Here is a 22,574-nt window from a genome sequence, read left to right on the forward strand (position 1 = left end):
CTTTGATATGTCCTATATCCTTGTACAAAGAGATCTACAGATGAATAAAGCTTCCCCTTGAGATGCTTTATAATATTCACGAGAATTCCACTGTTCTCTCGTGACTCCCGAACGAGAGTAGTTTAATTCTTCATGTCGAGAGACAAAACAGCGCCATCACTATACTTATTCAGCTTTTTGTGCCAAATTCTAGAAAAGAACAAAGCGTAATTAAAGTGGAGAAAAGATACGACACTCACACTGCAATTCAGTTTTAACTATAAATAACAGTTAATAGAAATCTAGACGGTATTCTGCGAAAGACAGAGCTGCCATCTAGCGGTATCCGTAGGAACTACATGAATCCTTCGCCATCTGCTGTGACCTGCAGCTCCGTTTAAAGTACACTACAACAAACCCGATGCATCTCAGAATGCACACTGTTAGAAATTATTGACAGCTTCAAATAAAACTAATACAGTTCGTCATCAGTTTAAGTTGTAGTTGTCCGAGCAAATCAATTCTTCTTTTTAAGTTTTCACCACTCTGTCACAACGCGAAGAGTGAAGCCTCCATTGTGATCCAAGCAGTTACAGTCTAACCCAATTATTTACCAATGTGTTACCTAGGTCTTTTTCGGTGTAAATTTGTCTGAAAGCGAGGTTCACAACAAATATGATTATAACTGAAATAATTACTCTGTGTTGGAATGTGGCACATGTACGTGGATAGTAGGACTGTTGATATTTTTTTTTAATATATGGATTCCTATACACAGATATTTTAAAAATCATGATTATAAGCTCTCGATATTCCGAAAAAATTATCGATACATAGGTGAAAAAATATCGACCCATCGGGCTATAATAATATCGGCTGAACGCTGTAAATATTCTGCCGGTTTTAGATTTGTTTATTTAAGTACTGATTTATTATTATTATTATTACTATTATTATTATTATTATAAGCTACCTGTCAGCTTATTCCCCTTACAGCAAGAATTTAAAGGATAACGATGCTCATTCATACTTGGTGATAACCAGTTTCCTAACAATGGTAACTGCACGTAAGTGGCACAAGAAAAGGTGTTCGATAGATTCGTCGTTCGGTTTCGTCACATATCGGATTTGTCTGGAACGCTTTATGCCGACTACCTTTTTTTTTTGTTTCTCCAAGCGCCAGTGACCTAGCGGTTCTAGTGTCAAAACTGCGTGGTGAAGGTAACGTTGCAGTTTGTGTTGGAAGCAGCGAGCGGCGATTACTTCAGCATATCCCCTCACACGTCTCCAAACACCGCAAAAAACAGTCTTGCCATTTAGATAATGGTCATCCATTTCAGCAACTGTTTTTGGAGAATCTCGATGTGAAGAAGTAGCGCAGTAGTTGCATTAAAAATTGCTTTTTAACGCAAATGGTGTGCTATTGCTCCACGTAGGAAATTTTGTTACTCCATTCAAACCGCCAACCCCCAGTACAATCGGACTTCTCCTTTGTGCCACCTATACTTGCTACACAAAGTCAAAGAGAAAGACTGGACGTGATGGGCGCTCAAAAAGTAGTAAGACTCCTTCACAAAGTGAAAATCAAATTATGTTCTACTAAAATTTCAAACGAACATTTTCATACATTTATCGAAAATTGCGAAAAAATACAATACAAAATAAAAATTTCAGTACTCGATATTACAATTTAGATATCGATACATTGCGGGGAAAAGTATCACCGGAGTCTACCGATTTCTTGTGGGAAAAACGCCGATATATCGATATTTTATAAGCAGCCCTAACGTATAGTAACGACCGTGTCAAGAGGACTGTCAATAATGAACGTAATGTGTTTACAAGAGTTCGTTCCATGTTTTGTGTGTGTGTGTGTGTGTGTGTGTGTGTGTATATGTGTGTGTGTGTGAGTGCAGAGAGAGTTGTACATTGCATTTAACTTGTCGGTAATAAATATTCTTAACATCGTAGCAGGTTGTTCAGTGAAAATAAGATCGTTGTTCGATCGTTTGTTGTTGGTTGGTTGGTTGTTTGGGGAAGGAGACTAGACAGCGTGGTCATCGGTCTCATCGGATTAGGGAAGGATGGGGGAGGAAGTCGGCTGTGCCCTTTCAGAGGAACCATCCCGGCATTTGCCTGGAACGATTTAGGGAAATCACGGAAAACCTAAATCAGGATGGCCGGACGCGGGATTGAACCGTCGTCCTCCCGAATGCGAGTCCAGTGTCTAACCACTGCGCCACCTCGCTGGGTTCGGTCGTTTGTGAACTAAAAGTAAGACCGCTGTTCGAAATAGGGCATAGTTGACTTTACGAAATTACTGTTTGATGGAGTAGACATTGGAAACTGGAAACTAAAAATGAAAATGTATCTGAATCTGAAGAAATGCTATAAGTGACTGCAAGAGCACAGACGATGCCGATATATGGGAAGAAGAAAATATAACCGCAATGAACTACATGTGTGGACCAATTTCAAAAAGGTAATTGTACTTTGATTAGCAAACCATTTGAGATTATGAAAAAGTTAGAGGAATTATACTCCAAGGAAACGACAGCAGTCCGCAGCTCGTGGTCGTGCGGTAGCGTTCTCGCTTCCCACGCCCGAGTTCCCGGGTTCGATTCCCGGCGGGGTCAGGGATTTTCTCTGCCTCGTGATGACTGAGTGTTGTTTGATGTCCTTAGGTTAGTTAGGTTTAAGTAGTTCTAAGTTCTAGGTGACTGATGACCATAGATGTTAAGTCCCATAGTGCTCAGAGCCATTTTGAAACGACAGCACAGCAAACTGTGTGCAGAAACAGACTGGACAGACTGAGATTAAAAGACTGTAGTGATATGGTATCATTCTTCAGCATTTTTGAAAAAAAAAAAAAACAGTGAACGAAATTACAATTAGCGGACGCAAAACTGACAGAAAAGGAGAAGCTGAACTACATGTTGAAAAGCTTGCGGGAATCTTTGAGCTGACTGTATGTTGGGGACTTGAACGACGTTTTGAATGAAGAAGATCAGACAGTCGAATACATTAAAAGTAAAATTCATTTGATGGATTTAAAAGACAAGGAAGGAAGTGAAGGTGCAAAATACAACGTATTTCACTCTGGAAAGTAAACTAATATGGGCTACAAGGAGTAATTATGGTATGGATGTGTAAAACCAGGACATTTCAAGCAGGACAAGCGGAGATTCGTGGGCACATGGTGGAGATTGAGGAGTTGATCGTGGCAGTTGGCAACGTAGGCAAAACGAACAATGTAGCAGTGGCAACATCAAATGGTTACGTGGTCGAAGTAAACAGTATGGTTCAATAGGCGGTCATCATCCAGAACGAGGAGGATATCAACAGAACAGAAATGGCGTGAATACCTTTTTGACAGAGGTACAACCCACAATACCAAGTAATAATGATGAGTTAGATAACAACGTACAGACTAACTGGCTGCATCGATCTTGGTGTCAATAATGACAATTATTTTTCAGAACGCTTAACTTCAAAACAGCCTGAGAATTCAGAAATTGCGGATGGTAAGGTTTCGCAAGCTGTGAAAATACGAAATTTAATAAGTTATTTTCGAATCTGTGAGATTTAATTCCAGTTTAAATGAAAAATGTATTTTACATCAAAGACATGGGTAGAAATTGATTAGCTATGCATAAGTTACACAAAAAGTTTTTGATAAAGACAATAACTTACATGCGATTGCTGTAAAGAAGATAGGCCACAGAAAATGAAATATTATTCTCAATTTCAGTTCCTAACCCCAGCTGTGACTAATGTACGGTACAAAATTTCTTGCAAGATTTTGATAAAAATCTCGTTGAAATATCCACAAGAATATGGCATAGCTGAAAAAAAAGCCATAGTTCAGTCTCTCCTGGAAAAAGCATTTAATGCCATTTCTCAACTCCTACAGGGACTGATTCAAGAAGGACACCTATTCCGTGTGGAGACAGAAGAGAAAGAGGAAGAAGGCCAGGAAGAAGAAGACAAAGACGTTAATGCCAAATAAAATCTGTTTATGGAAGCAGAAGAGGTGAAGACATTGGAGGAGAAGAAGATGAAGATGATTATTATGTTGAGGACGATGATTATGATGATGATGAAAAAAAGGATGATTATTGTGAGGAAGATCATATTCATTATTAGAAAATTGTCTCCAATGAATCGCCAGCAGATTACAACTAAATCCACTGGACTAACTTAAATGAATTAAACCATTTAGTCTGCTCGCTAGCTATGAAAGTGGCAGGCAATAGTCCTTATCATAATCAAATAGTACCTACTGAAAAGGAAGCAAAGTGAAAGACTCAACTGAAGAATAATATGTTGCATATGAGAACGTCATGACCCTTACTAATTTTCCAATTGAAACAAGACAGGTCAAGGTGATCATACTGGGGGCAACATGTTTCAACACTACCACTTTCCCAGATGTTTTGTTGGACAATCAGAGTTAGACACATCAACAAAAAGCATTTGCTGGTGGTAGACATTCTGAGCATATTGCTACGTTAAGTGCATTCCAAGTATGGGAATATGTGTAACTGAATGGTGAACTAGCTGATACTGCTTTCTATGAGTATAAGATGTTGTCAGTGACAATATCGTTAGAATAACATTGTTCACTTTGCTCATTATAGTTGTCTAGTGCTCTTTAAACTGTAAATTAATTCAAGAGTAGAGGTTCTGTGTGTTTTGCAATGTTATAGAACAAATTTTTACATTTTTACATGAATTTAATGTGTGGTACAAAGATCGAACTATACTCGTCTACTATCCTATAATTTATTTAAAAAGCGTCAGTAAGTGAGCTGCATCTATTTTGGTAAGTACCAAAGGCAAGTTAGATGTGACATACTAAGATTGAACATCCATTGTGCTTGTGAAGTCTGGTAGAAGAATCTAATTTTGATGGTTAATATTTGCTATTTAACAAATCTTATAGAAAAATTAAATTACAACAGTAGTGCCAATGTATTTTGTTCTCGAAATCATACACATTTTTGGGATTAACACATTTTTATTTTCCTGCAAAGTTGAATTTTCATTTATGATCAGAGAAATTGTACTTGCACATTACGATAAGCAACCTGCATGTCTTTTGTACTCAAAATCGATATCTATCATGACAAATAGTTTTATTTTGGTGGTAAAGTTATATTTTCGAGATTTCACCTTTTCATCTCTATCTTGCTACACCGTCATCTTTTACTATGTTTCATCTCTGTCTTAGTCCAGTACCGTCTTTGGTCATATATGATTAATCTAAACATTCCAGAATTACTCCTCGTGTGTTATAAATACGTCAGTTTACGTGATACATTACAATAAAGATCTAGTCAAAACACCTTCTTCCTTCGTTATTAAAATGGTATTTGCTCAGTTTGTTTGTGTTTTGGATATGTTTTGTACGTTTTACATTGCGAATTTTGAGTCGATTTTGGAGCTTATGAAAGGAAATAAGTCTCTAAACGTTTTAGAGAACCTGGGCACTATAGTTCCAATTGGTAAATATTGCAGCATTCCTTAAAAGATTGTTTTACACTCTACATTGTTTACCTCTACATTGTTTACTTCAGATGCAAATAAAATGAATTATTAGGCTGGTAATATCATTCATTATACTTTCTAGTGCAGAACAAGATGCATTATTTTTGTTCCCTCCGCTTTTAAATGGTGCATGCCAACTTGAAGTACTACTAAAAACCTGTAAAAACGCTATGTGATGCCATTTAATTTCATTAATCACCAATAATATATCTTCAGATTGAAAGGTCCATTGTATCTTACACCAAATGTAGGCCTTAAAGCTTACCTGCTTAGGATGTTATTTTTCTCCTTATGTGTTTTATAAAAACTTGGCATGAAAATAGCATTGCAGAACTTAATTTGTACTTCACAATTATGTTTTAGGTACCAATTTGACGAATTTGTGTGTGTGTGTGTGTGTGTGTGTGTGTGTGTGTGTGTGTGTGTGTGTGTTTAGTAACATTGTGACACTTGATGTAAAACGTATCATTTTTGTATTGCTGACAAATGTTTGCAGTCATTTTAAATATTGAATTAACATTGTGACAGTTGATGAGCAATAATAGAGAAATTTAGGTGCGACAAAAATTTGATTTGAGGGATATAACATTCTGACATTAGATATAAACATTTCATTTTTTTAACTGCTGATGTATTTTTGCAGACGTTTTTGACATGGAAAATCATCATGACATTTGACAACCATCACAGAGCATTTCAGATGTGGAAAAAATTTAATTTGTGACTCCACTGTGATGAAAAATTTTAATTTCTCCCTGTCATGAACTTGGTCTGTGACCCATGTTTATCAGCAGACTGCGCACATTGCGACTATAACTAACTATAATATAATCCCTCTGCCATGCATTTCATAGTGATTTGCTGATTATGAATGTAAACATGGATGCAGGTGTCCTGCATCAGTTCCTCCAATTTCTGACTACTTGAGATAATTTTCCCTTCATGCTAAATCTTAATAAAGTGAATTTTTGACTACTGGCAGGACCACCTGCTTTTTAGCAAATGGTGTCCGTGCTAAAAAAGTACGTCTAGCTGTTAGTTCTGCCCATCGTATTATTAGGTGAGCCCTCTAGAAAACTTTCTGACGCTGCACTTTGAACCCCCACCATTATGACATGCCGTTCTTGCGTGCTCAGCTGCCCCACCATACAATGCGCATACCTTCAGCCGTTGCTTGCTGTAGAACATTCTGATTCCAGTGCTTAATCAAAATTGAAATATCTCATGGTCTATAGCATGGATGACGATGCCTCTTTCACCATACAGTCTCAAATAAAAGACTGCATACATCCACATTATGCTCCAGCCATATTTTATCTTTATCGGCTATCGTGATTCCAGATACTACAAAATCGGAAATGATGGCGGTCGGTGATATTACATTTCACTTCTATGTCTCAGCACCTTACGCAATATTTGTACAGAAATAAAACTTTGCTCATTCACTACTCCCACTTATCTTGTAAGTTCATGGTGTAAGCAATAAACATAATTTGTGTGTGTGTGTGTGTTGTTGTTGTTGTTGTTGTTGTTGTTGTTATTGCCATATTTTACGAACGTGCGTTGAAAAGTAGTGCCTCCAAATTTTTTATATGAAATTATTAAAGATATTTTAAATAAAACAAAAGTTATTAGCGTTCTACGTCTTTATTCTTTAAGTTTACACATGTGCAACCCTCTGCCGTTAGAGAGCTTCGAACTGTAGCGTGTAACATGGCTATGAGTAATGTCGCTAAGACAGTGCACGAGAAACAGCGTGCTGTAATCGAGTTTTGAATTCAAAGAGTTCGTCCAAGTGGAGCACCGTCTCCTTCACAATGACAATGCCACACCACACACAAGCGCTGCGACATCTGCAACAATTCAGCGCCTTGGGTTCACCGTCATCGATCATCCTACATACGGGCCCGGTCTTGGCCCCATCCGATTTTCATCTATTTCCAAAATTTAAGAAAAACTTCGAGGATCTCACTTTGGTAGTGATGAAGTGGTACAAGCAGAGCTGAGGTTATGGCTGTCTGAACTACGTCAAACAGTCTACAATAACGGTACCAACAAATTGGTCTCTCGTTAGGATAAAGTTGTTCATCACTGAGAATCACATGGAGAATAACGATGTAGAATGTTAATAACGTTTGTTTCATTTAAAAAGCTTTGAGAATTTTCACAGAACAGATTCGGAGACAATACTTTTTAGCACGCCTTCGTATACGTGGACATACTGCAAGTCCCACACTCTACAATTTTTTTTAATAAATACTTTTAAATATGGGGCAAACAATTCAGATCATTCAGATACTTTTGAGTACAACCAAGATGGCTGCTCTGGGGTTACACTGCGATTAACTGTTTGATCTCAATGGACTGTAAAGTAGTAGAGTTACGGTGATACTAGCTCTCTTACACTTTTATCGTCTACTTGTACTCATAAAATCTACACCTACATGATTACTACACAGTTCCCACTTAGTGTTTGGCAGAGCGTTCATAGCACTAGTTCCACACTACTATCAGTCATTTCACTCTTGAATATCATGTGGTAAAAATGAACACCTAAATCTTTCCATGCAAGCACTAATTGCTGTTCTTTTATTACCATGGTCATTTGTCTCTGCGTAGGTTTGAGTCAACAAAATATTTTGCATTCAGAGGAGATACTTCGTGATTTAAATTTCACGAAAATATCTCACCACAATGCAATACACCTTTGTTTTAATGATTGACATCCTGCTCTCACTTATCATATCCATGACACACTCTCCTCTATTTCACAACTGTGCGAAATGCACTACCTTTCTTTGAACTTTTCGATGATTTCCATAAATCCTATCTGATAAGGATAGCATGCTGTGCGCCAATACTTCAGAAGACGAAGGACAAGTGTAGTGTAGGCTGTTTCTTTAGTAAATTTTTTTACATCTTAATAAGTATCATGTCAATAACGCAGTCATTGGGGCCGTCTTTCCCATAACACTCTCTAAGTGATGGTCCCAATTTTTATGTTATGATGCTTACGTATTTATTTCAACGTGATTTATCGTCTAACAGAAATTTAATGGAATTTTTTTAGTAGTCATGTAGAGGACCTCGCACTTTTTATTGTTTAGGATGCAATACAATGAAAAGAGATCAACACTTACTTTCTTTCTAAAATTTCAAAAAGATTACTTGGATTCAGGGTGTTAAAATATAAATGTTGATATTTTAAATTTTAAACTAAAGAGAAAACTTAAAATAAAAATGTGGTGAAGAAATTTGGAAGATCGTGAGAAAAAGCGATGTACCTTCACTAAAAGTAGAAACACCACACCGTAAAAGGATGAGTTAGGAGAGTGGTGAGTGTGGCTATAGGTGTAGTCAAAATGGTCAGGTGGGTTCTGATGTGAAGATGCGGGTATGTGGAGGTGATGCATGATAGGGTACAGAAACGACCTCCACATCCACGAAATTGGTTACTGTTTATTTAAACCTGAACTTCTGTGCTACTGAAATGGCTGGAATTATCAGCACCTTTTAATCTTAATGGATATCTTATTGCTGCTGATTTATATTCCCTTACATGCATATTTGTTTCGTTCGTTAATTTTAGTGTATATATTCAACTACCCGTCATCTCAATGCATTAAATCGCTTACACCGTGTGGGAGATCTTGTTTGATTCCGAGAATCTAAGAGATTAATTAAGTTGTGCCAACTAAATAGCTTTCACGCCACTTATGACTTGCTAAAAGCCATCCTCTTAGAACCTCATTTACAGTTAATCCGGTTATGGCCTCAACTCACACCGTCTGTTTAATCTCATCTACGGAATATACGATTGCTCAACGAATTAAGGGAGGTATTGTGTCTCTGTTTCACCGTATATCGTGCTCGTAGCGGTAACGACATTCTGGTTCAGGGATGTATGACAGACATGCGACAACCTGTCATGTAACAACAATTTAAAATACGAATGAAATTTTCATTTGCAGCAGAGTGTGCGCTGGTATGACAGTTTAGAAGGTAGGAGACGAGGTACTGGCGTAAGTACAACTATAAGGAGGGTCGTGAGTCGTGCTTCGCTTATCTAAGTCTGCCAGCACGGTAGGTCAGCGTGTTCGGTCAGATGACTGACTGCCCTTTGTAGTAAGAAAACTGAGTGTAATAATCAATGATAAACTTGAAGGGGTGTCATGTGACGTCCAACCAGAACCAATGCCACGAACAATTTTTTTAAATAAATGACAAAAAAAGAAGTTGGTGGAGCGCATGCCCGCGAAAGGGAAAGGTCACAAATTCGAGTCTCTGTCTGTCACACAGTTTTAATGTACCAGAAAGTTTCACATTGAAACGCGTTTTTTCTAGAAACCATATATTTCAAATTGACGCGAAACATAACTTGAGAACGGTACGCGCGAATTTGATCGGAATTTTATGTCAGCGCTCTAAATTGAATTCTCTGTCAATGTATGTAGCCGTTCGGCGATATCCTCAAAATTTCATGCTTTGGTCTAAATTTTATGGCCGAAGGAGGAGAGGAAGGAAGGTAGGAAGACTGGGTTTAACGTCCCGTCGGCATCGAGATCATTCGAAATTTAGTGCGGACGTCAGTGCGAGATACTTTTTATAGTTTCCACAATGAGACATAGTCTCAAAATATGGTAGAAAATCCAAAGAGATTCTGGTCTTATGTAAAGTACACCAGAGGCAAAAAACAGTCAATACAGTCACAGCGCGATAGCGATGGAATGTTACCGATGATGGTGTCACTAAAGCGGAGTTACTAAATACAGTTTTCCGTAATTCATTCACGAAAGAAGACGAAGTAAATAGTCAATAATTCGAAACCAATCATAATGGGAAATGGAACGAACCATGAGCGTTTTAAGTATTCCTCTGTGATATTTGATACTCTTCTCTGCTAAAAATAGCAGCCGACAAGGTAATCCGACCCGATTACAAGATGTAAAGAAAAACTGCGGCTTCAGAAACCACAAATGAGCTGGCTAACTACGAGTCTGAATGTGGCGATTACAATTCACGACAGGAGATGACCTCTGTGATCGGTACGCCGGTGCAGTGTTATCAACGGCATACAACGGCTCATCTTGCGCAAAAGAGCGCGCACGAGATCACGTCATTGGTCATGAAAGCTTAACCAACGGCCGTTTCTCTGTTATGCGTAGCCATTTACGGATGGAAATCACAGTATGACAGAGAAGTAATTATCTTTTTATGTTACTGTCAGCTCTAAGGGTCTGGTACCTGAGCTATGTTAGATAGGAACAGTAACAGCGGTAACTATTCAGTGACCGAACAATACATCACGAAATCGGATAACTGTATTAAGAATGCAAACAATTTTAGATGTAATCGAACCAAGTGAAAGCAATGAAAACTTTTTGTTTTAGGCTCAGCAAAGTTTGGCTCTGGTATTTATGGGTAGTCAAGTGAGGTTTCTTTCTATGTCTGCCGTTCTCATTTTAAAGTTATAATTCCTCATTTTCGTTTTCATGAAATGGTACAACTGTTTTTTATTAGACTGGTGGCTTTGTGGCATTTCTTATAGCCACTTCAATTTCCCTGCCGGGAATACCAGACATTTACTCAGTGAAACAGTGGCATCGATGAATACCCTTTTAAAAAATCCAAGTCAATAGTTGTCAAAATGAAGTGAGAATATGACGGAATACCCAAAACCTGGAAAATTCGGATTTAGACATACAACCGTCATTATACATAGAAGGGTCTTGTTCCGACAACCCCCTTATCTACGAGTAATTACCGTGAGATGATCATCTGAGATAGCACACATTATGTAAAAAAATATACTATTAATTGTCTCCAATTTCATAGTAGGAATATATCTAAAAGTCTCCAGGTAACACACTGACCGTGCTGTATGTGACGTGAGGCTGTGCATCCGAGATTACAATGAGTCAACAGTGTGAATTTAGTGTATTTGTACGGGACGTGCACTGAAGAACCAAAACATTACAACCACTCACACATGTGAGATTGAATGCCACGATGCGGGCACGTGACGCCGTAAAGCAAGCATAGGGTGACCCAAAGGTCTCTTAACATTTGAAAATGCACTAATTCACAGAGTAACGGAGGAAGAGAGTAAGACTTTACAGACATGCCTCAAGTGACATGGTCCTCTTTTTTAACCAAAAACGAGTGCAAAAACCGGCCAACAGATGGTGCTGGACAGCAACACGTCAGTGAGGCCGGATGAGAATCACGTATAAAATGAGCTGCAGTGAAAGTGGCAATCAGATGCGCCAGCAATCACGGCATGTTGACTATACCGAAAAGGCACTGTTATTGAACCTAAACTATCAAAACGGAGAATCCGCTACCGCAGCTTTACGATCCTGTCGCTATAAGAAGAGTATTTAAGGGGGTAATGGTCCTGTGACAAGTGTCGTTGTGAAGAAAATGATTGCGAACTTCGAAGCCTTGGGGTTGTTTAGACGATCGGCCCCATAGTGGCGTCGAGACAAAAGTGTTCCCGCTGTTCGGACAGTTCAGGAAGAAATGGAGACTTTAGTGGGTTCGTTTCCGCATTGTGAAGTCAGCCCTCGTGAAGCTGCACGTCGTACCGACATTCCTGGCACTACTCTTTAGAGAGCACTAAGGTGTACCCTCAAATACTATCCGTTCAAAATCAAGCGCCATCATGAACTGTTAGCCACCAGCTTTGTGACGCGGAGAGCGTTTGCGGTGTCGGCGTTCCAAAATGGGAGAAAGAAATGCAGGGTGCTGCTCTTTAAACTGTCAGCGTGACGGGTGCGAGATACGCCGATACATTACACAGTCACATCGTCCCTAGCCTGGCTGGTAAACACCTGATGGAAGGTACGGGTTTTAAGCACGATGGCGCTCCATCCCATTGTATATTGTACTATCAGTGTAGGTAATGAGACAACGGTAAGACTGACCTTGGAAAGTTAGACGAATATTTCAAAAATCAATACAGTTGATCCCTGAGTCAATTTTGAAATCCGCGTATTTCATTAATGGTTTTCAAAGTTTCTTATGTTTTCTTACCACGTTCTTGCGCATTGATTTTACTTTCGCGTATGACGAAAAATTTTTTGATATCTTTTTATAGCCACAGTGTTGCGTCTCTTCTTTCTTGACCGTGTCGCCTAGATTTTAAAGTAATGAACTCTACTTTTGAGCTTTGCTTAACGAGATGAACCATACTTAATTTTCTTTCAACTGTATTCTTGCTGTAAGTACAGCTGTGATGCATTGCAGTTGATGGATACCTTCTTGATAGAAAAACTTTTGTTTATTATTCAGAAATGGCTTTTGGTATAGCAAATTCACTAGTGCCGGCGTAAAAAAATAATGCGATATAGAGTTCATAATACTTCACGTAATAAGACTTCTTTTTTGTGCAACAGTCTACAGTGTAATATATTGTCTAACAATAATTCTTCTTTGACACTAAACGTTTATTGTCAAAGCCGAGTAAATTTTATTTTATAATAGTAAAAGTTGAAATATTCTTATTTGGTTTTCTTTCTCGTGTGAGGTCTTTTCGCATTCGTTGGGACGAATTCCATTATTTGAAACATCAACATACAACAGGCGTCGCACAGAGACATACAGAAAGCAGAGCAAACGCTCTCCGAATGTGGAGGTGACTGGATACAGTCGAGTGCACTGCTATATTGCACGTCCCGATCAATGCATTTGGGCTAGGTGGTGCCACCTGTGCTACATTTACAATCCATTTTAGAACACAGAACGAGATGTTATGTCATGATCGACCTCAAATCGATAGAATTGCGAAAAGTGACCAGGGAATATCGACCGAATATAGAGCCTACTGCAGTGAACTTGAGGAAGTCCTTTGCTATCTTCTGGTTCGCACCGAACAATTTGTATATCGGACCAAGTATGCTGCAACAGGAGGAATCCCGGAAAACGTGGACATCGAAACGAAGGGAATAAGGGAGGCAGTCAATTATTTTTTTCCCATTGAGGCTGCATTGTACTGTATGTCTATTGAGGTACCAGTGATTCTGGATGCATCAGTCACGTGACATAGCCTGCGTTCTACTCGTATACAGCTATGTGTTCCGTATGTTATAAAGCACTGTCTACTTGCGATCGTTTAATGGTAAACCTGTCGGTCATCAGAGGACTTCATGTGTGAAGAAACTTGACACACTCCTCTAAAGGTGCTTTCATTTATGCGATCACCCCCGTAGCGTCATGGGTGTAAAAGCAGGACTTCATGGTCATAACTAACTTAGCAGTAAGAGCTTGTGTTGCGCTGCAATCCCTGTGTGTGCATTGGCCCGACTGATGCGCTGTTTACAGATTTAGTGACGGAATGACTTGTAATTTTCACATGTCTGACGCTGCTGCTTTGCGTTTATATGTTTCCTTGTAGGATGTAGACCATCATTTCATGTAGGCCTTATGCAGGCATCGTATAATTTCTGAACCGTGATCGGATGTGAACAGTGGACACTATATGTCTCCACAAAGCTATATTGTGCTCGTATCATGCAAAGCAAATGTTTTACCATTCGATAAGATAGTTCAGCGTAGAGAAACTGTGAAAAAGGATGTATATACAGATCATAGACTCTAGAACAATAATTTAGAGTTGACAGCTTCGTTGATTTAGGTAAAAATGTGTCCAACTCAATTCATCTCGAACTCCATCGCATATAAAAATAAGTATTTTCTTGTTCTACTTAACTGTATGCTATTACATTACAGCACTTTGAAATCTGTTACTATACATCGATAAGGAGTGCTAAGCTCCTCGACATGGTAACATCTCGAGAAATCTCGTGCGCTTGGATGGGTTGTGACTCTGAGAGCTATATTCATTCACGAGACGTGGAGTGTAGCGCTCTTCTCCTGATCTCTTGGAGATTAATTCTCTAACGGTGCTGCAGGGTGTGTTGGTCAGTGACTGTGTGAGGTTGGTCTTTTACCCTAAGACGAGAATGCTCTGTAACTCCCATACGCTGAGAGATAGATCGTAAATTAAACACTATGCTCGAAGGGTGACAAATATGTAGAGCGTTGTACTTTGATCACGTATGTGTTCATGAATGAACAATGAATGCACGTACTGCACAGTAATCTACCCACATTCGCAGTCATATCGCAAAGTGATGTAAAAGGGGCACTTCAGCTGTGATATTGAAGTTGGAGGCCATGCTGTCACATCAATGGCCGGTGCTGAACTTAGTGTAAAATTCTTCCCACTATCAAGTCTGTTGCTTAATATTACAGTACATCGAAGGTGTCTTTTCCATCACATCCGCGCATCGGTTACCACATAATGATTGATGGGCATAGCTTGTTTAAGTTGGGGGAGAAGTTTTGTTGGTGGGGGACAACTTCTGGGGGTTGCTAGCAGCTAAACAGCGATCGCGTACATGAGTGCAAAATTACGAATAACTCGAAATGGAACGCCGAGCCATCATCTGTTCCGTCACGGCGACATATGATCTTAAATGTAGATGTCATGGAAGGCTTTCGCACGGTTGTTTGGAAACCCCGCACAACGCTGCCAAATTCTTCTAGTTTCCTTATCTTGTAAGTGTCTTTTATTTTAAAATAATTCAGTGTTACGCTATCCGCGCTAAGAATGTGATTTACATAGTGTGATGTCTAGTTTTCTGTGAGAGGTCGTGGATCAGAGTGCCTTAATGTCAGCTTACAATCTGACATAGAGGTCGAAGTCGTGACAGCAAAAAAGAAATGTTTGGCAGTGTACAAAGCGCGTTAGAAAACAGTGTTTCAAACAAGTACACATGGCCACAGTGGGCGTTTTTTGCGATTTACAGTATAGTACGTGGGGTACGATCATTCTCCTAGAGTAGAGGTGATGAAACTTTAAACTACCCTCTGTAGTGTATCAATAAGTGTGTATTTAATAGGTTTGTTCGACAGCAGTTTGAGGGGTAAATTCAGTGAGGGGTGAAGTATGCCATTAGGAATTCCTGGAGGGCTGCACGCTGTGTTATTCTGGGAGGCATTGCGAAATCTCTCTCTCTCTCTCTCTCTCTCTCTCTCTCTGTCTCTCTCTCTCTCTCTCTCCACGCTGAACCCCCAATGCAGCTTTGCGTCATCGCGCGAGTAATGGCGTCTATGTGAGTTCTATATCGGATGAAGTTATTTGAGCTTCTATAGTTGTTAATTTTTGTCTGCTAGGGGGGTAGAGAATAAGGATGATAGGATGTTGGGCTTATAGATTTGAATGGACGTGGATCTGTAGTACTTGTATGTAGTTTGGGAACGCACCACAATGCGCGCATTACCGCCGAATGGTCAAAACACAGTCATGTCGCAGTAACTCAGTCCGCTCTGTTTCTAGACGGACTGCAGAAGGTGGTGGATATGGCTTTGTCCGACTTCTGATCAGTTCCGACTTAAAATGGCATGATCACATGCGCAAAGCTGTAGAAATGGAAGCAGTTGCAAGTTGTGTAGCGACTGACTAAGACCATGTTGGATTTTCACTGTAGCAGGTAGGTTCGAGAAAGGTGACTCGTTTCGAGACATGAGAGTGCGTGAAATATGATTGACATGTAGTTGTGAGGCTATGCAAGTATGTGCTTGAATGGAGAGGCCTCATTCCAAATGATGGATATAATTTCTAACATATAGAGTAAAACTAGAGATCTGAGAAGATAGTGTACATTTTTCCCCCTTAGGACCTCAATCGACACGTCATCTACTATAACTGTTTGTGCTCTTTGTCAATCAGTCATCGCCTATAACTCGGTGGATATATCGTGGAACGTCTGATATGGTCTAGAGTCAGAATGCAATGGAAGTAGTGTAGAATTATACGTTTGAGGGACTCGAAAATACCTCTTACATCCCACGTTCCTTAGCGAATAACTTACAAAGTTCATTGATTTTATGACGCGGTTGAATCGTTGGCTGATAATACGTATTTGTACTGTCACGCTATTTGCACGGAAAACTCCACCTCATTCAGAGGCAATGTCGTACCTCGATTTGTAAAGCGGGTATAGCATTTAATATGGATACGTGTGTGCATCTGTAGAACGAAGACCTCTTGTGATAGTAACATGCAGTAGCTGTTGGGATAGAGTTTTTTGCTTTAACATCCGGTTGATTACGTCTATGACATGGTGGCAGGACTAGGAAGAAGATCGTAAGACACATGCACACGAATAGTTGATTTTGGGTCAGCATTATTTCGTGTGGTAGGCAAACACTTATTCAGGAACTATATAATTTTTTCGCGTGCTATACAGGTATAAAAGATAAGTGCAGTGTTTCTGTAAAATGTGTATATATTGTATTGTAAAGTTAGTCTGGCTTACATTGTTTACAATGTCTATATATTGTATTGTAAAGTTAATAAGGTTTATGTTATGGCCTGACTAGAGAGGATGACTGTGTGTCCTATCGTTATGGATGTATAGATTGAGCACATAGATAAAGATAAGGGTATGAGAGAGCGTCTTTAGGTGTAAAATTATAAGTGCTATAGATAATGAAGAACAGTCGTCAATAGGAGACATTACGTGTACAATGATCGGTGTCAGGCTGTAGCAGAAATGGTGATATTTAATTGTGGTTGCATTGGTAAATATATTCCAGGCTTCGAATATTCTTGTCGGTCTAGTATGTATTTGATAAGCTGGAGACAATTTTGCTAGTTTAACTGTCAATACAATTTAGCGATCTGTGTAAAATAATTGCTGGACGTCCGAGAAAGAATAGGCGGATGGTGCTTCGATACCTGCAGCATAAGTAATTCGGCGTGTAAACTCGGTAAGAGCGAAATAGAATGTTCGATTCATTGACATGGTTTGTGCTGCGATATAGGAGTCTCTACAAAGGGCTGAGAACATTTGCGTATGTTTAGAGCAGGAAGGCTATCACGTTATGTCTGGGACGAAGACTGGATTCAGCGATGTTTTGGTAAACAGGTTCTGTTAGGGTAAGAATTTCCGTGCATACAAGCTGAGGTATGAGGAGAGTAAGGGTTAACTATTTCTGGGACACTATACAGTTCCCGAGAGGTCGACTTGGCTCATATTTTTTGCAAAGCGATGTGACGTAAGTATGATATCGGGAAGGTTGTTAGATGAGTTTGTAATTATGTGCGTGCACTTGGCGGTGGTTCGTCGGTCACGCTGGGGAGCGGGTACGCGCGGTTGAGCATGTGTGTCAACATGCTCTGTGCTATTCCGCCTTCAATGGCATAGACAAGCTGCACCTGGAGCTGCCTCGAATATGAGACTGGTGTGAGCGCTGCTTGGAATGCAACTTTCACCGATGTTTGGTGGCGATGGCTGGCGGGTGGGATGTACCGTGCGGGACCCTATCTGTGGCTGCCTCACTCCGCAGGGATTGTGGCGCGCGCGGTAAAGCGTCAGTCAATCGTCACTTACGGCCCGTTAGAATCGCTAAGGGGGAAAGCAGGTTCTGCTGTTGTGGACTGGAACTCTGAAGCGTCTTCGCCGGACAGCAGTTAGAGTGAGGGTAGTAATGAACGCCGAACGCGCGCGGCCCTGCTTGGAGTGCGCGCTGTGTAAATAAACGCCCAATCATTAACGGCGCCTACATACAACTTTGGCCTGCGTTCGGCTGCAGCTCGCGGTTGCGCTCCTGCCCGATCACATCGGCACGTGTGTGTAGGTGAACACGTATTTGGATAGGAATTTCTCAGGTCCTACGTGTGGATGGGAGGTTTCGCCACCTCATGCTTGCAGAAGCCGAGCAGGGTCTGTGCGCGGTTTGACATCTGTGATATGTCACTTATCGCTACCTCCTGTGTACTCAATGGACGGGGGGGGGGGGGGGGGGGGGTTCAGCAACTCGTGGTCGTGCGGTAGCGTTCTCGTTTCCCGCGCCCGGGTACCCGGGTTCGATTCCCGGCGGCGTCAGGGATTTTCTCTGCCTCGTGATGACTGGGTGTTGTGTGATGTCCTTAGGTTAGTTAGGTTTAAGTAGTTCTAAATTCTAGGGGACTGATGACCATAGATGTTAAGTCCCATAGTGCTCAGAGCCATTTGAACCATTTGACAGGGGGGCTGTGGACTGTGCTTGCGCGCGTTGGTTGCATTATTTTGGGAGCGGGTCTGTAGGCCTTCATATGCGATATTTGAATAGTTTACGAGTACTTAGCGTGTCTAAAGATCATTGTGCTGTACTATTTAGAAGCAGTTTACAGGTCTGCGCTGAAATTATTTCGGAAAATTAAGAGTTGTTTGGCTATTTGGACATAAATGTTTTGCATTATTTACGAGCAGTTCGCATGTCTGTAGGCTGTGCGATGCGTTATTTTTGACGGTTTACAATTAGGAAGCGTGTGTTTAGAGCATTATAAATGAATTATGTGGAGTGGTTTGCAGGTCTGTATGCTGTGGGACATGTCAGTGCGTGTGTTCTGTGATACATATACTCCATCCCTAAATAATGTACATTCGTTCCTCCATCCATGGGCCTAGTGCAGGCTGAGTCCTTTTACCAGAAATCCCTAGGAAGAGGTTAGGTCCTGGACCCTTATAGTCTGGGAGACGAATCTTTGGTATTGACAGCTCGGTAGCGTCTTTCCGTTGCCTAGCGACCGCAGGCAGGCAGCCAATGACGGCCTGACTTTGAGCGGGTAGCAAGAGCCACGTTGCCGCTCTGAAATCCGGTCGCGCGCGCTTATGAAACTTACCAGTGTCTCGCGTGCAGGCGGTGCGGTCGTTCGTCGTTTGTCTGAAGTTGTATTTGCAGTTTATTTCGTTTTTGTTGTTTTTAGTGTTTCTTTGTTTATGTTTCGTTGTAAACAATGTCTAGTGCGGCGGGTAGTACCAGCCCAACACAAGAAGTGAAACGGAGGAAGAAAAGTGTGCTACACACCCAGGCCCGTGAATTCGTGTGCTCTGTGAGGGATTACTTTGAAAAAGAAAAGGACAAAGGTGGGCCCTTAATTCCTGTTGTTCAGGTTGTGAAGAGAACTGCAGCAGCATTGAAAATAAGTAAGAACACTGTTGTAAGGATAGGGAAAGAACAGTATAGTGTAGATTGTGACGAGAGTGGCACAACAAACCTGCACACACCAGGAAAGAAGCGACCGAGAAATAAGCAGGTGACAGCTTTGGACGATTTTCAGAAAGACGCCATTCGTCGTCATATATAAAGCTATTATAAGAGAAGGGAACATCCCACTCCATCTAAATTACAGGTGTCGCTTCAGAAAGACGATCTTTTTAAAGGGAGCAAATTTTCATTGCGTACAGTGTTGAAAGACATAGGCTTCAGCTATTCACTGTTTAACGGACGCAAAATATTAATGGAAAGGACAGATGTAGTTGCATGGCGGTGCAGATTTCTGCGCAGGATCATGGGTGTGGAATTCGAAAGTATAGTGTGGTTAGATGAAACTTGGGTCAATGCCAGCCATTCTTTACGTAGAGGCTGGAATAATGGAACGCCAGAGGGGACAATGGCAGTGCCTGTTGGCAAAGGAGGGCGTATTATTGTCTTACATGCAGGAACATCGAAAGGTTTTGTGCCAAACTGCTTGAAAATGTTTCGGTCAAAAAAGACGGGAGATTACCATGAAGAAATGAACAGTGTAGTATTTCAAGAATGGTTCGAGACATCGCTTATGACGAATCTGACAAGTCCATCAGTGATTGTTATGGACAATGCGCCTTATCATTCCGTTGTTCACGATAAGGCACCAACCTTGGCAACAAAAAAAGACGATATCATTCAGTGGTTGAAACGGCGAAAAGTAGATTTCAGAGAAGATTTAAGGAAGGCGGAACTGCTCGAAATTGTGGCACAAAAGAAACCCCAATTTCCAACATATGTAATTGACGAGATTGCTAAAAGGCACGGGCATGAAATCGTTCGGCTTCCTCCATACCACTGTCACTTCAAAGCAATTGAAGGAGTGTGGGCGCAGATAAAAAATTACATTGCTGCAAACAATAAAAAATTCACGATCTCTGAAGTGGAAACTCTCCTTCCAGCAGCTATCAATAAAGTGACAAGCGAGACGTGGGCTAAAATTGTAAACAGCACTGCAAGTGCCATCAGAGAGGCGGCCAAAACCGAAGGGGTTGTGGAAGAATGCATCGAAAATTTAATTATACATCTGGGAGAGAGCAGTGATAGTTCGAGTAGTGCTGAGGAAGACAATGTCAAATCAGATTCTTACAGTGATGTGAGTGGTGTTTTTCCATTACAGTAACTACAACGTATTCAGGAATGTAAGGAGGGAGTTTGCTATCGATCTACAACCAGATCATTATATTGTGAGTACTTTCTTAAGATTATAACTCTTAATACACTGACCAATTATTCTGTAGCTTGTAGTAGAACAAATTAATAATGCTAATACTTAACAATGGAAACCAAAACTGCTAATGTTCAACAACTTGCGAAAATAGTTTTCATTTCAGTTGTGAAGTTTAACAAATAACTTTATTATGGTTCAAATGGCTCTGAGCACTATGGGACTCAACTGCTGAGGTCATTAGTCCCCTAGAACTTAGAACTAGTTAAACATAACTAACCTAAGGACATCACAAACATCCATGCCCGAGGCAGGATTCGAACCTGCGACCGTAGCGGTCTTGCGGTTCCAGACTGCAGCGCCTTTAACCGCACGGCCACTTCGGCCGGCAACTTTATTATGTTTCAGCATCTTAGATACTTGTACTAAATAGCTCTTATCAGTTTTCGAGTTAATATATTTCAAGCATCAACTTTAAATAAATTCACGCGTACCAGTACGACTTGTATTTTGTCTCGCTTTTATTTCTGCTGCTAGAGAATGCGTGTAGCAGACAGGGCGCCGCGTGCTGTGAGCCACGTTCGGCAACAGCGCCGTCTGCCCGCCGGAACTGTCAGTACCAATCACTCGTCTCACGGACTATAGGTTAGTAATGGTGAGCTTCGTTTGCAACAATTTTCTTAGGTTGGTGACAGAAGCGCAAGTGACCTTTCTTTACTGCCAGAATTCAAACTCAGCGCCGGTTCCTGGGAAGAGGTGGCGGTCTGGACATTGAAAATTAGTTGAAAATATAGTGAACTCTTTCTCTTACCTATATGAGTTGTTATTTTTTTCTAGATAGGAATTTGAGTTGGGAACTTTGTGTTAGATTGACTTGCAGAGGTAGGTCGCTTGGCAAGAGCAATGGCTCACGCATACACGCATGTGTTTTCGCGACGATCTTGGATTAGGTAATCGGGCCATGTGGGTTGAATAATGAGACTTGTAGATCAGTTAGCTTAGCGAGAGCGTTCTTTGTCGAGCAAGCCACGTGGTGGACCAGTGGTTGTGTGACGTCAGGGCAGATTCCACTGTCCAGCAAAACAACTTTGGCGCCGTCCGACCAAGGGCTGTGACGTGAGCAGTCACTGGACCAGTGGCGTGCGCACGCGGGCTACTGCTGACCGGTGGCAACAGGGATAGCCTCCTCTGCAGGCGACGATTTGAACTAAGTCAGATGGAGTCTGGACCCAGTGGCAAGCGCACTGGATGTTGCCATCTCGAAGATGTGTACTAAGGCTGTTGGAGCATAAGTGATGACTGTACTGCTTGAAATAAAGACTTCAGTCCTTTCACCCGCCAATCAACAGCAGGTGACTTAGGTTAGTAGAAGCGTACTTTATTTGACGTGATTTTCATAGCTTAGCAGCGAAAACATAACTGACCGCCAAAATTCAAACTTGGCGAGAATTCGTAGGATGAAGTGGACTTAGGTTAGTGGAAGTGACCCAATTGGCCTATTTCAGACCATTTTTTCGTAGGTGTGACCGATTATCGTGTTGGAATTCGAACTTGTGACCAATTTTTTTGGGGAGGGGAGGGGGGGGGTTAGGTTAGTTGACGTAGCCCAATTGGCCTATGTTCCCACCAAAATTCAAACTTCGGGCCAAAATCTGAAATCTTGAATGACATCACAGTGGTGCTCACTGGTGGCGACCATATCAACTAAGCCAGTTGGACTCCAGACCTCATGGGGAACACACTTGCATGATATTGTTTAAATACTAATAAAGACAAGTCCGGTTTTCCAGCCATTATC

Source organism: Schistocerca nitens, chromosome 1, assembly GCF_023898315.1.
Source record: "Schistocerca nitens isolate TAMUIC-IGC-003100 chromosome 1, iqSchNite1.1, whole genome shotgun sequence".
In the NCBI taxonomy this organism is placed as follows: domain Eukaryota; kingdom Metazoa; phylum Arthropoda; class Insecta; order Orthoptera; family Acrididae; genus Schistocerca; species Schistocerca nitens.